Source organism: Ceratotherium simum, chromosome 33 (genome assembly GCF_057802395.1).
Source record: "Ceratotherium simum simum isolate JZ-2026a chromosome 33, ASM5780239v1, whole genome shotgun sequence".
Taxonomy (NCBI): domain Eukaryota; kingdom Metazoa; phylum Chordata; class Mammalia; order Perissodactyla; family Rhinocerotidae; genus Ceratotherium; species Ceratotherium simum.
Genome location: NC_141932.1, coordinates 5,277,812 through 5,293,081, shown reverse-complemented (window position 1 = coordinate 5,293,081; position 15,270 = coordinate 5,277,812).

Sequence of the window (15,270 nt, the reverse complement as noted above, 5' to 3'; positions counted from 1 at the left end):
GGAGACTCTTTCTTTTTCCAGCTACTTGGAGCTATAACTGACAAATAAAAATTGTATGTGTTTAAGAGGCACAACATGAAGATTTTATATACTTACACATAGTGAAATGATCATCAAAATCAAGCTAATTAACACTCCCACCACCTCACATAATTACCTTATTTTTGTGAGAACACTTAAGATTTACTCTCATAGCAAATTTCAGGCATAAAACACAGTAATGTTAACTATAGTCACCATGCTGTGCATGAGATCCCCACAACTTATTCATCTTATAACTGGAAGTTTGTACACTATGACCAACATCTCCCTATTTCCCCCATCCCCCTACCCTTGGTAACCACCATTCTACTCTCTGCTTCTGTGAGTTCGATTTTTTTAGATTCCACATACAAGTGACATCATACAGTATTTGCCTTTCTCTGTCTGACTTATTTCACTTAGCATAATGCCCTCCAGGTTCATCCATGTTGTCAAAAATGGCAGGATTATTTGTTCCAGTATCATGAGGGATTCTGACAAATTAAGTCTATAATCTAGTCCTCTAATCTATAACCACCAAGTTCACATTTTAAAAAAAAATGTGGTTTGTGGGAGAAATTTGCAGCCGTACTAGGAGACCTGTGTTCATTTCCTGACCCAGCTGTGAATAGACTAGAGTAACTCAGACAAACACTTCACCTCTCTGGCTCCCAATTTTCCCAGCCAACAGATGAAGGGGCCCTCGGAGGTCCCCTCTTGCCCTGAAATTCATCGCTGATGCAATGTTTTAAAAAAAATTCTTTGTCAGCTTCTGCAAGGCAAACGAAACCAGGATCAAAATGAAAAGACAACCCACCAGCTGGGAGTAAATATTTGCAAATCATATATCCAACAAGGGGTTAATCTCCATAATATATAAAGAACTCACACAACTGAACAACAAAAAAACAAATAACCCGATCAAAAAATGGGCAGAGGATATGAACAGATATTTTTCCAAGGAAGGTATACAGATGGCCAATAGGCACATGAAAGGATGTTCAGCATCACTAATCATCAGGGAAATGCAAATCAAAACAACGCTAAGATATCACCTTACACCCATTAGAATGGCTATAATTGCTAACACAAAAAATAACAAATGTTGGAGAGGATGTGGGGAAAAGGGAACTCTCATTCACTGCTGGTGGGAGTGCAAACTGGTGCAGCCTTTATGGAAAACAATATAGAGATTTCTCAAAAAATTAAGGATAGAACTACCATACGATCCAGCTATTCCACTGCTGGGTGTTTATCCAAAGAACTTGAAATCAACAATCCAAAGAGGCTTATGCACCCCTATGTTCATTGCAGTATTATTTACTATAGCCAAGATGTGGAAGCAACCCAAGTGTCCATCAACAGATGATTGGATAAAGAAGATGTGGTATATATATACAATGGAGTACTACTCAGCCATTAAAAAAAGACAAAATTGTACCATTTGCAGCAACATGGATGGACCTGGAGGGTATTATGTTAAGTGAAATAAGCCAGACAGAGAAAGACAAACACTGTATGACCTCTCTCATATGTGGAATATAAACTAACACACGGACAGAGAGAACAGTTTGGTGGTTACCAGGGGAGTTGGGGGGGGCACAAGGGGTGAAGGGGTGCATTTATACGGTGACTGACAAACAATAGTGTACAACTGGAATCTCACAATGTTATAAACTAGTATGACATCAAAAAAATAAAAATAAAAAATTCTTTGTCTCATAGCCCACTGCCTGTCCCTCAGCATTTCCCAGATGGACCCTAAGGACTCACCAAGACAGAAGAGGGCAGACAGGGTTGGGGACATGGTTCCTCAGCCTGTCCTGAGCTCTGTAGCCCAGGAGGGAAGCCGTGGGGGGCTGGAGCAGGGACACAGGATGTGATAAAGGCAAAGAACACTCTCTTCTCTTCCCCCATCAGCCCTGGCTTTTCCTAATTGAGACTCATCAAGCTGGAGCCGTCCCCTCAGTGGAATGACTTGCAAACAAGCTCCAAGGAGCCTCACTTATCGCCTGTTACCAGCCCAGTGTCACACCACATCTGCCTATTGAGGCATTGTCTGTGTTCCCATGTTCCCATAAGCTCCCTGACATTCATTAGGGACATGCAAATCAAAACCACAGTGAGGTATCACTTCACACCACTAGGATGGCTGACAGATAGCCAAGAAGACAGCTAATAACAAATGTGGAGGAGGATGTGGAGAAGTTGGAACCCTCGTGCGTTGCCGGTGGGAATGTGAAATGGTGCAGTCACTGTGGAAAACAGTTTGGCGGTTCCTCAAAACATTAAACATTGAAATGACATAAGATCCAGCAACTCCTCTTCTGGGTATATACACAAAAGAATTGAGAGCAGGAATTGGAACAGATATTTGAACACCCGTGTTCATAGTAGCATTATTCACGACAGCCAAAACATGGAAACAACTCAAATGTCCATTGATGGATGAATAAATAAACTGTGGTTTATACATCCAATGGAATATTGTTCAGCCTTAAAAAGTAATGAAATTCTAAAACACACTACAACTTGGATGAATCTTGAAGACATTATGCTAAGTGAAATAATCCAGACACAAAAGACCACATAGTGTATGATTCCACTTATATGAAATATCCAGAACAGGCAAATTCAGAGGGACAGAAAATAGATTAGAAGTTACAGGGTCTGCAGGGAGGGAGAATGGGGAATTATTGCATCATTTTACATTCTCACCAGTAGTTAAATGCACAGACATTTTGATCAGTGTTTTGAATAAGGTGCTGAGATGGAACATTGTCTGGTGGATCTCCTTAATAGAATGGTTTCAGGGAACTTTTCTTTGGAATGGCGACGTTTGAGGTTAAGCCAGATAATAAGGAATATTTGGGGAGGAAGAGCGCCGTGATCAGTGTGCCCAAAAGCCTTGATGAAGTAAAGATTTTGGCATTTTCATGTAAGCAGGAAGCAATTAGTGTGGCTGGAATTGAGTGAGCATAAAGCTGAGACTGAAGAGATTATAGGGTCAGGTCAGGGTGTCCCAACCTCGGCACTATTGACATTAGGGACCAGGTAATTCTTTGTCTGAGTGGAGGAGGGCTGTCCTGTGCATTACAGGAGGTTAGCAGCATCCCTGGCCTCCATCCACTAGATGTCACCAGCACAACACGCCCTCCAGTTGTGACAACCAAAACTGTGTCTAGACATTGCCAGATGTCCTTTGGGGGGCAAAATCACCCCCAGTCGAGAACCACTGAGTTAGACCATTCAAGGATAAACTTGGGTGCACAAATGTCCTTATATTTTTACTCATTTTCATGCATTATCTCATTTGACCTTCACACAAGACTGAGAAACAGGTGCTGCTTTAGCCCCATTCTGATGAGAAAACTTGAGCTTAAAAGAAAGTGTCTTTCTCCAAACACTGTATGATCTCACTCATATGTGGAATATAAACCAACACATGGACAGAGAAAACTGTATTGTGGTTACCAGGGGCAGTGGGGGTGGGGGGTGGGCACAAGGGGTGAAGGGAGTCATATATATGGTGATGGACAAACAAAAATGTACAACCCAAAATTTCACAATGTTAAAAACCATTAAACATCAAGAAAAAAATAAATAAACAAATAAATAAAACATGCATTTTAAAACCTAAAAAAAAAAAAACAAAGAAAGTGTTTTTCTCTAGTTGACGCTTCGGTGCTGGGAGCTGAGTAAATCATTTTCCTCTGGCTGAGGACATGTGCACACAGATCTAGGCAGTGTCTCTCTCTTGTTTGATTTGATCTGTGCCTTTTAGTTCTCATTTCTTTTCTCCATCTCAAAGGAAGAGCTCTAAAATATTCCATTTCTGCAAAACGTTTTGTGTCTTGCAAAATCTATATTTATTGTCAATTGTATAATCCTGTGGAAGTCTTTCTTCTTTTCACTCCACACTGAGCTTTCACAGTCCGTTCGTGTGTCTGTAGAACATTTATTTGCTTCCAACACATTTATCCCTCCACTGTCCCACTAACGGACAGCTACATTATATCCAAACACCTCCACTGTAAGCAATGCCGAGATAAATATCATTCTAGTTGCACCCCTTGGACATATGTGAGAATGTCTTTAAAATATATACCCAACAGGAAATTGCCAGATCTTAAGTTAGGTGTGTCTTTAATTTACTCACTGCCAAATTGCACCCCAGATTCATTGCACATGTTCCTCTTCCAAAGCAGTGCAAGAGAGTCCCCATACCTCCCCACACACCCAAAACTCGGGGTTATCCAGCCTTATAATCTCTGCCAGTCTGATGGTATATTAGCTTGCTAGGGCTGCCATAAAACAGCATCACAGACTGGGTGTCTGAAACAACAGAAATTTGTTGTGTCACGGTTCTGGAAGGTGGAAGTCTGAGATCAAGGTGTGGGCACGTTTGGTTCCTTCTGGGAACAGGCGAGAGAGAACCCGGTCCATGCCTCTCTCCTGGCTTCTGGTGATTTGCCGGCAATCTTTGGTCCTCCTTGGCTTGTAGAGGCATCACCCCAATCTCTGCCTTCAGTTTCACTTGGCGTTCTCCCTGTGTGCATGTCTGTGTCCAAATTTTCTTTTTTTTTTTTTCTTGTAAGGACACAGTTGTATTGGGCTAGGAGCCCACCCCACTCCAGTATGCCTTTATCTTATCCTAACTACATCTGCAATGACATTATTTCCAAATAAGGTCCCATTCTGAGATACTGGGGGTTAAGATTTCAATATGTGGATTTGGAGGGGACACAATTCAGCCTATAACAGATGGGTATGAAGTCGTATAACATCATTGTTGAAATTTTCATTTCTCTAATTCCTAACGAGGTTGAGCATCTTGTCACGTGCTCACCTGAGCTTGGATTTTCCCTTCTGAAAATTGCTAGTGTCCCTCTGGCTTAGAGAATAATTTATAAAATGTGTACACGATCATGCAGCTAGTGGGTGCAGAAGCAGAATTTGAACCCAGGTTAGCCCATCTGTTCCAGAGTCTGAGCTCGTACTAATAGGCTAGCTCACCAAGTGTCAATCATCTCTCACTCCCCAGTATCATCCACATTATTTTCTCCCCTGGTTGATTTCTAGCTTTCTCAGCTCCCCTCTGTTTCTTCTACTCCTCGCTCCAAACCTCGTCGCTGTATCTCTGGTACCTGTATCACTGCACCTGCCATTAGCTTCCTTCTCTATTTCTTTTCACCAAAACTTATTGAAAGTTATTTTTAATATCAACTCCAGTTCCTCTCTTCTCATTCACATCTCCTTTTTTTATTATGTTCTATTTATTTTAATTGCATAATTGAAAAGAGAAATTCATCAAAACCAGGGGAAAACCATAAATCCCCCTTCAAACACTCTCTGCACCGTTCCCCTCCCCAAGAGTAACCTCTCTTGTGGCCAAATTGTTCTGTTTTGCATTTTAGTTCCTTTGCAAAGAAGCTTGTTCACTTTTTGTTGCTCTGAAGGCTTCAGCTCTCAGCAACTACTAGAACATTGGACCAAAATGCCATTAGGATCTTCCTCCTTGCCCAATTTGACTCTCACTTCTTCTTGACTTCTCCTTGTGTTTGGTACCAGTGAGTGCCTCTTAAACATACCTGGACAGGTGTGTCTGCTCAGTGACCCAAAGCATCCTTACGCCTGCTTTGCAAGTCACTCCCTCTTTGTTTTCTGAGGGCCAGATCATGTGGCTTGCCTCTCTCAGTATTGCCTCTCTCAGTAGACCATGAGTTCCTTGAGACTAGAAGCTGTGTCTTACTAATATGTATATCCCCAGCACATGTCCAAAGAAAGAGTCAACTTCTGTAAACATTTTTGAATAAGCAAGTGAGTGGGTAAATATACAAGGACCTAGGAATCTGTTAAGAGATATTTGATGGGTCCTAGAATTTCTAGACAGTTGACAAGGCTTCTCTATTCTTGAGTCTTTGGGGATCCCCAAGATGATGACTGGTGTTGAGGGACATGAGTAGGACACCTTCCTTAAGGAGCACTTGAACACTGGAATCCACACAGCCAGTTCTGGCTCTGCACTCAGGACAAGGTGAGGGTGGCATACACACAGGCCTGTCCAGAGGAGTCCTCAAAGGTGCAGGAGAGCAATGGGTCCACACTCCCCCTAAGGGTCTCCTGGTGCATTTGAGCATAGGTCGCCTCCTGTGGGTCTTCCTCTATGGGGACGTGTCAGCATGGAGATACAAAGTGAGAAGAGAGCATGTGGGGGAGGAGACTGAGGAAGGAGAGGAAGTAGGTGAGGAAAGTCTCACCTGCATGTCCATCCTTCTGTCCTCCTCAGGTGGAGATCCTCCAAGACATCCTCTGCAAGGAAAGATGAGGGGCTAGGCCTCCAGGAGGAGCCCTCAAATTATCCAGTCCTGCAATCTATATTTCCCTCTGTTCCCAAGCCTGAAATCAGGGAAGGGCAGTGACATCACACCCAGTAAGGTGGTACCCCCACCTTCTCCGCTTCTTCCAGGATGCCTCCTATCTTCCCCTGAACACAAGCTTTCCCACGCCAGCTGCCCCTCCTTCTCACTCCCCCTTACATTGATTTTCTTCCTGCAAGTCCATGCCTGGGCTGGAGCTGAGAGAAAGGAGATACAAGCATTAAGGTAGGTTTGAGAATGAGATAGAAGTAGGGTTTTTTGTTGAGGGAGTCCAAATTTTCCTACCTCTTATACTTTGCTTGGCTCTTGGTCTCACCATCATTGTCCCCTACAGAGAGTCGGTAATCTGAGTCCTGGTAGGGGACCCACCAAACCCCTCCCCACACTCCTCCCAGGTTAACCCTTCCATCTCCAGGGCATACTGCGTTTGGCCCAATGTCAACATTGGCAAAGGAGAAAGAGGAAGAGGAAGAGGAGAGGGGAGACACCAATGGCCAAGATCCCAATCACAATGGGATGGTATCCATTTTCAGAAGCAGGTGGATTTAGGAATTAATAAACAGTAAAGATCTGTTATTGAGTTCCTGTTGGATTAATTCATCTATTCAACAAACATCTATTTTGTGCCTACCGTATATGAGGCAAGTTATTCGATGTTTGGGAAATTGTAGTGAACCCTCCCAACAGTAGAGTCTACACATGTGAACCAAGAAATAGAAGTGTTGTTACACATAGAGATAAATTCTATGACAAAATTATTTACACTGCATTATAAGAGAAGGTTTCTTTGGTAGGTGCACCCCAAAGGATAAGAGGCACCTAGATCTCTGAAGTGCAAGGGGAACTGCCTTCCAGGTGGAGGAAAGAGCATATGTAAACGTGGGGGTCAAAAAGAGCTTTGAGTGACCCACACACAGAAAGGACAAATGGTGCATGATGGGAAGAGGAGCTCTTGATAAAGATGAAAAGATCAGGAGAGGTCAGCAAAGGTCCAGAACTGAAGGAGGTTGGAAGCTATAGAGAAGAGTCTGGATTGAAGTCTAAAAGCAATAATGACCCACGAAGGGGTTGACAAGCAATGAGATAGGTAATTTTTTTAAATCACTGGATATTCTGGGTGATAAATGGATTTAAGAGGCCAAGTGGAAAGTGGAATGGCAATTAGGGAACATGCTGCAGGCAGCCAGGTGACAGGTGATCACGTAATGACAAAGTAGTGGTGATGGAAGAAAGAAAGGAATAGATTTCAGGCGTTTTTTGAGGATAGAAATGGTGAGATTTGAGATTTGGTGATGGAGTATGTGGGCATTGAGAGCGAAAGAGGAGCCTCAAATATCATTCTCAATGATTTGATCATTGGAGAGGATGGATGGCATGATGTGAAGACCAAAATGAAGAGGAGGTTTAGAGATTTGTCAACTAAGAGCTCTCCTGAGATGCTTACTATATGTCTGAGTAGACGTCAAATAATACGTTGGATATGACACTCACGGGAGCGTTTTTGATAAGTTTGAGTGATAAGTTTGAGACCCATCAGCAGATACTGGACAGCTAAAGCAGGTCATCTTTAGTTGACCCAGCATTCCTGCAGGCGGGCTCATCATGCACACCTTCTCCAGTCATGCACTATCTCCTTGTCTACTCTATACCTGTCATTTCCTCCTTAGATCCCTGCCTCCTTGTATCCATCTTTCCATCCCCAACCCACACACTCTCCCACAACTACCTACCTATAGTTCACAGAGTTCACCAAGCAAGCTTGTCTCCTACTTCTGTGCTTCTATCCCCGCTGATCCCCATGCCTGGGACACAATCTCCTTCCTTGAAACCCTGAGAAGTCTCAGCTAACCAGGAAAGTTGTGGCTTACAGAACTCAACACCCATCCACCAAGACAGCTGAGCTGCCCCCTCTCTGCATAACTCTGTAGGATCTTGACCATAAATCCATCTCGGACATTCTTCTGTGAACTTCTTTCTGCATTCTCCATTGTCTCGATGGCTAATCAGAGACACCACTGTGGTCCCAGCATCTCCCACAAAAGGTTGTGGGTGATACAGGGCTCATGAAAATAGTCGTGAATGAAGAAACTGGTGTGGCTGCTCTTTTTACTTTTCTGCCACTACCAGCTAGTGCTGGCACTTTCAGTCCCCACCCTTCCACAGGTGGCACTGCCTCAAGAGAGGACAGGAGGGGTGTAAAGGATGACAACACTCCCACACACTGAGTGGTACACCCACTTCTCACTCTAGTTCTCAAGAACTGCCACAAGATCACAGAGTACTTTTGTGTAGATGGGTCAAGGCATCTCTTCCCAAGAAAAATTTGCTTATATCTCAAGTTGTCATAATGAATATATTAAGCTTCAGGGTCTACAAAGCGAAGGGAATGACCTTAGAGGGTTAATCTTATACAGTGCACAATCCACATACCCAGACAAGGTGGGATTGAAACTCCCCATCTCAATCATCATGGAGGACACCCTTGAGCAGAGAGCTGAAAGTCACCAGGCTGGGCTCTTTTCTCACCTGTGACCAAAAGCTTAACGAGGTTGCTAGGTAGTGACCACTTGTGGGGGGAGTGTTTAAAAGACCCATAGCATCTATAGGTATCCCCATGGGCCAGGGTCATAGGGGAGATGAGGAAGGTCTTATGGTCTTGGGGGAAGGCAGTCCTTCCATCTTTAGACAGATTGAAGACATTGTAGTAATGAGGTGCTTGACAAAGGAGGGTCATATTCCCTCCTGAGGTCACATCGGGGCCTGGAAGGGCAGTCAGGGAGAGTGTGTCCTTGTACACACCTGAAAGAGAAAAGAGCCTATTATTATTATTAGGGAACCACACACAACACCACCATTGTCTTGGTCGGACCTGAAAGAGAGAAGGAACAAGGCAGGTTGAAATTCACCCCTTGCTGTGGTGCAGCGATCACAAGGACAAAAAAAAAACACTTTTTCAATTTTCTCACAACCCAAGAGAGAGTGGCCTTATATATGGAGGAGGAGCTGAGGGTCCATCCCCATGAGGTACAGTCCCTTGGGGACTCCAGCTCCTTCTCTGAAGAGGTATGGGACCACAGTCAGAACACAGAGTGAGACCCAGATGGACAAGGTCAGAGGGCAGAGACAGAGGGAAGGGGTCTATGATAGGGGGCACATCTGGTCCAGTGTGGTGGGCAGCAGAGGCTGAGGCTGGGGACAGTGCCCTTGGGGGTGTCCCTTACCTGTCACCACCTGCTGCAGTGGGTCACTGCATGGTGACCAGATTCTTTGCTTCCAGTATTCACGGGGGTAAGCTCTTCCATTGTAGTGTGTCACAAATGGGATGAAGAACATGGAAATTCCCTGGGCTCCTCGTGAGTTTTTGTCATATCATGTGAAAGAAGGCTCTGCTCTAAGTAGCCGCCATCTAGTCAGTCCTGGGGGCCCCCTGCAGGGATGGCCCTAGAACTGCCCTGGGGGACCACAGCCCCTGGTGATGCCCAGGTGGAGGGCTAGGATAATAACACTGGAAGAGAAATAGAACCTGATCCCAAAACATCCTGATATCAGGAAATCCCTTTCCCTCATGCCCAGGAGGCTCTAGAATAACACACCATGTGGGTAGTGGATTAGAGCCGAGGATCTGAGCTAGGACATCTGGATGTGAAACCCAGCCACACCCACCTTGACCCTGTCCTCTGGACAATAGAGGGACCTCAGTCCATCACCTGTAAGGTGGGGTCATTTATTAAACCTGAATGTGTCATCAACATTTGAAATCACTCTGCCTGCCAGATAATGAACTTCATTTGGCTCCCAGGACGCCACACTCTTATTTTCTCTCCTGGACATGCTGTCTCATTTCACTTTGCTGTTTCCCATCATCTCCAAACCACTAAACTTTGGAATGCCTCTGGCCTTGGTCCGTTAATCTATTTCTCTTTTCTGTTTCTACTCATTCTTGGGTTGTCCCCACCCGTCTATCTATCTATCTATCTATCATCCGTCTATACGTGTGTATCTGTATATCTACCTATATCTATAGACAGAGAGATACAGATATACTCATATATATTCATATATATACCATCCACATTATAACCACTCACCTGAACTCTAGTTTATCCAACTGTGAACTTCTCATCTCCAATGGGAATTTTCAACTAATTGTATCCAAATTAGAGCTTCTAATATATTCCAAAAGTCCTAATCCAACCCTAGACTTCCCTGACAATTTAAAAATAGCTAGCATTCCTTGGCATTATTATGGACTGGTTTACTCTTCACCCCTCGCACCCAACTTGGAAATGAATCCTATGGTTTACCTTCTTATCACCTCCACTGCTGCCACCACCCTGGGCCAAGAAACCATTCTCTCTCATGGGACCATTGCACTGTGATCTTAGTTTGTCTCCTTCTTCCACACAACCCCCAACTACTCCCCCCGCCCCCATTCAAACACTGAAGACTGGGATCCTATTGAAATAAGTCACATCAACTCAGTTCCCCACTCACAGCCTCCAATAGCCCCATGTCATTCTTAGCCACATCTTAGCACTTCCCCTGGTCTACAAGGCTCCTCACTGCCTAACCTATTAGAACTTGGACCTCCTCCTCCACTATCCTCTCATCCATCACTAGTCCTCCAGACGTACTGGCCTGTGTCTAGATGACCAGTTGATCCCACATCTGCACAACAAACTTGCATTTGTTCCCCTACATGAAAGGATGTTCCCCCTGAGAGCTCCCATCTCCCTCCCGCATCAAGACTTTACTATAATGGTTAATGTGACTGGAAGTCCTTCTTCTACCACCATTGTTAAGACTGTGCACCTCCCAAAACACACACATTCTCCATGTCCCTTGCATCCTTTACACTTCTCTTTAGCATTAAACACCTTCTCACATATTATATATTATAGTTATCTATTTTGTTAATATTATCTTCCTTCAGTTAGAGGGCAAAGACATTTCTGGGTGTTCAAGACCCTATGCCCAGCACAGAGTACAATAATACACATAGTTGAGGTCACATCAAGGGTTCAACATAACTGGAATATGAAGGAATTAACTTACCTTTTGGAGGAGTTATAAGGTTAAAATGAGAGAATATAGGCAAAAGCTGAGACTGGCTCAGGGAATGGGAAAACCTCAATAACAATATCTAGCAACTGTTAACTTCATACAGTGATACCTGATCTGAGCAAAGTGCTGTTTGCTGAGCGTCACATGCATTGTATCTAACTGAGGAAACACTCTGCCACTATTTCATTTTAGAAAAGAGGAACTTGGGGCTCAGATTCAGGAAATTGCTTGCAAAAGATCACAGAACCAGCAAATGTTGAGGTTTTCATTTTACTTCAAGTCTGTCTCTGGAGAAAGAATGCCTTCCTTGTGAGCAGACCTGCCATAGAAGAGGGAGCTAGAAGCAGCTGAGGTGATGGCACATGGAAAGGACACACAACACGCCCAATAAGTGATGGTTCCATATCCACAGGGGTATGTGGGGCTTGTGCAAATGTCCCCAGTTCTCTGTGTCTGCATTGTAAACGTCATCCTCAGCTGTGTTTACTCTCAGCATTATTGAAGGACCTGGAGGTTCCCTTCTTGACTCTTCTGTGCCTGTTGGGGAAAGTTGGGGAACGGGAAGCTTTCTGGAGAAGGGAAAATGTTTTCCATCAAGGATTCGCACAACAGTGGAGAGTTAAAAAATAAAAAATAAATGAAATGAAGAGTGTGAATGAAGGGATGGTGCAGGTTGAAGGTTGAGATTAATTGAAGGCTACTCAAGCTCATCCCATAGTCCACTCAGCCCAACTCGGCGCCATCTGGGAGAAAAAGGGAGGAAAGACTCAAGTTCTGTGCATAAATCCTTTGTTCCAGAAAAAACACTAAAACAGAGAGGGACCTAGTACGAGATGTCTCCCAATAATACAAAGATTCCCAAACACCTGAGGTCAGGGCACCAGACCTAGATCCAGATTGAAGAGAAGTGGCCCTACGGGTGATCTGTCCGTAACTCACTGGCCCCAGGACCTCACAGAGGAAGAGTCTCGTGAAAGGAACCCGAGTTATGAAGCTCAGCATCTATATTCTCTTCCCCCTTTAACCTCCCCCATAACTTCGCTTGCAGCACACGCCAAATCCAAGCAGGAAAATGACCCCGAGGGTCATGGCCCACGCCTTCCTCAGGAAGCATGGCCAACTGGACTGACAGTCTTCACAAGAGGACACACCTACGGATGGAGCAGCCTGGGGTTTTGAAACCCTTGCCACCAGGGTGACAACATCACTTGCTCGACAGAAAGGAGAACTGCTCCTTGTGCAAGATGAGGCTCTGCACCTCAACCCCCCACCTCATCACCAGGGCTGGGCATGAGTTACTCTATGGGTTTCCTGCTGTGATCTTACAGGCACAAAGACGTGGGAGATATGCGTAATGCCCTCCATGATGACCTGCATATCTACTACAGGAGAACTGAAGCACAGGTAGGAAAGACTGAATCTAATATGTGGAATCCAGTGAAACTATTATGGATGGAGCTGCAGACCTAACGCAAACTTGAGAATTTGGTGGAGGGTAATGTGGAGCCAGTGAAGATGCCTGGAAGACCAATTCTCTTGTAGGATATGGATTCTCTGTAGTAACAGTGGATATGAAAAGATTCAACGTAAGTCACAGAGAAAAATTTCCCTCAATTACTGCACCCCAAGGATTATGTCCTGACCAAAAATCTCTGACTGGGGCAATCACTTCGGTTCACTTGAGATGACTATATTAATTTGCTTGGGATGGTCAATGACCTTCTTCTAATCTGAGAAATATGGAAAATCTTGGATATGTGATGTCTCACACAGACTTTTTTAATAAAATCAAAGTATATATCTTTACTTCTCTTAAAATGTTTTTGCTAGTAAGATAGTTTTGCATGATAATCAACAGATTATTTTTATGTTTGTAATCCAAAATGTGTGAGTCATTAATTTTAGAGATTTTTAAAGTTTAAAGGGTGAGATACATTTTCTAAATTGAATCAGTGGTATTTGTCATACAAGGTGAGAATCCCTGGCTTTTCCACTCTGATTTTCTCGAGTTGTTTAACTGCTTGAGAAGATTTTTATTCTGAATGGCAAGGGTTTAACTTTAGAGAAGGCACATCCAGTCTCTAAGAGCTACTTTCATCATTTGTAAAGGAGGCTATAATATACCTAACATCAAACGCAAAAATTAGCTCAAAATGGATCAAAGAGCTAAAACTATAAAACCATTAAAAGAAAACATAGGGCAAAAACTTCACAACATTGCGTTTGGTAATGATTTCTTAGATATGACACCAAAGGCAGAAGGAATAAAAGAAAAAGCAGACAAATTGAACTTCATTTATATTAAATACTTTTGTGCATCAAAGGACACGCTATAAATAGAGTGAAAAGTCACCCAAAAGAAAGGGAGAACCTATTTGCAAACCATATATCTGACAAAGGATTAATATCTATAATATATAGGGAACTCCTAAAACTCAACAACAAAAAAACAAACAACCCAAGTCAAGAATGGGCAAAGCATTTGAATAGACATTTACACAAAGAAGATATACAAATGACCAATAAGCACTTGAAAAGATGCTCAACATCAATAATCATTAGGGAATGCAAGTAAAAACCACAATGAGATACCACCTCATATCCATTAGGATGGCTACTATAAAAAAAAAACAGAAAACAAGTGTTGGCAAAGATGTGGAAGGCAGGCCCCATGGCTTAGTGGTTAAGTGCGCGTGCTCTGCTACTGGCGGCCCGGGTTTGGATCCCAGGCACGCACCGACGCACCACTTGTCCAGCCACACTGAGGCTGTGTCCCACATACAGCACCTAGAAGGATGTGCAACTATGTCATACAACTACCTACTGGGGCTTTAGGGAAAAAAAGGAGGAGGATTGGCAATAGATGTTAGCTCAGAGCCAGTCTTCCTCAGCAAAAAGAGGAGGATTAGCATGGATGTTAGCTCAGGGCTGATCTTCCTCACAAAAAATAAAAAATAAAAATAAAAAAGATGTGGAGAAATTGGAACCCTTGTGCACTGTTAGTGTGAATGTAAAATGGTATAGTCCATGTGAAAAACAGTATGGCAGTTCCTAAAATAAATTTCAACAGATTTACTCTATGATATAGCAATTCTATTCTGGGTATATACCCAAAAGAATTGAATAAGTGTCTCAGAGAGATATTTGTAACCTGTTTTCATAGCATCATTATTCACATAGCTAAAACATGGAGGCAACCCAAGTGTCCATCAACAGATGAATGGATAAACAAAATGTGACATATATATATACAATGGAACATTATTCAGCCTTCAAAAGGAAGGAAATTCTTTGCTACAGCATGGATGAGCCTTGAGGACATTATGCCAAGTAAAATAAACCAGTTACAAATACTGTATGAATCCACTTACATAAGAATAAGTCAAAATTATGGAGTCAGAAAATAGAATGGTGGTTGCCAAGGGCTGGAGGGAGGGGGAATGGGGAGTTATTGTTTAATGGGTACTGAGTTTCAGTTTGCAAGATGGAAAGAGTTCTGGAGATGAATGGTGGTAATGGTTGCTCAACAATGTGAATGTATTTAATACCACTAATTGTACACTAAAAAATATTAAGAAGGTAAATTTATGTTATATGTATTTTACCACAATAAAAAATGGAAAAAATTTTAATTAGAAAAAATACAACAGGGCCGGCTCTGTGGCTTAGCGGTTAAGTGCGCGCGCTCTGATGCTGGCGGCCCGGGTTCGGATCCCGGGCGCGCCCCGAGGCACCACTTCTCCGTCCAACGTGAGGCCGAGTCCCACGTACAGCAACTAGAAGGATGTGAACCTATGACATACAA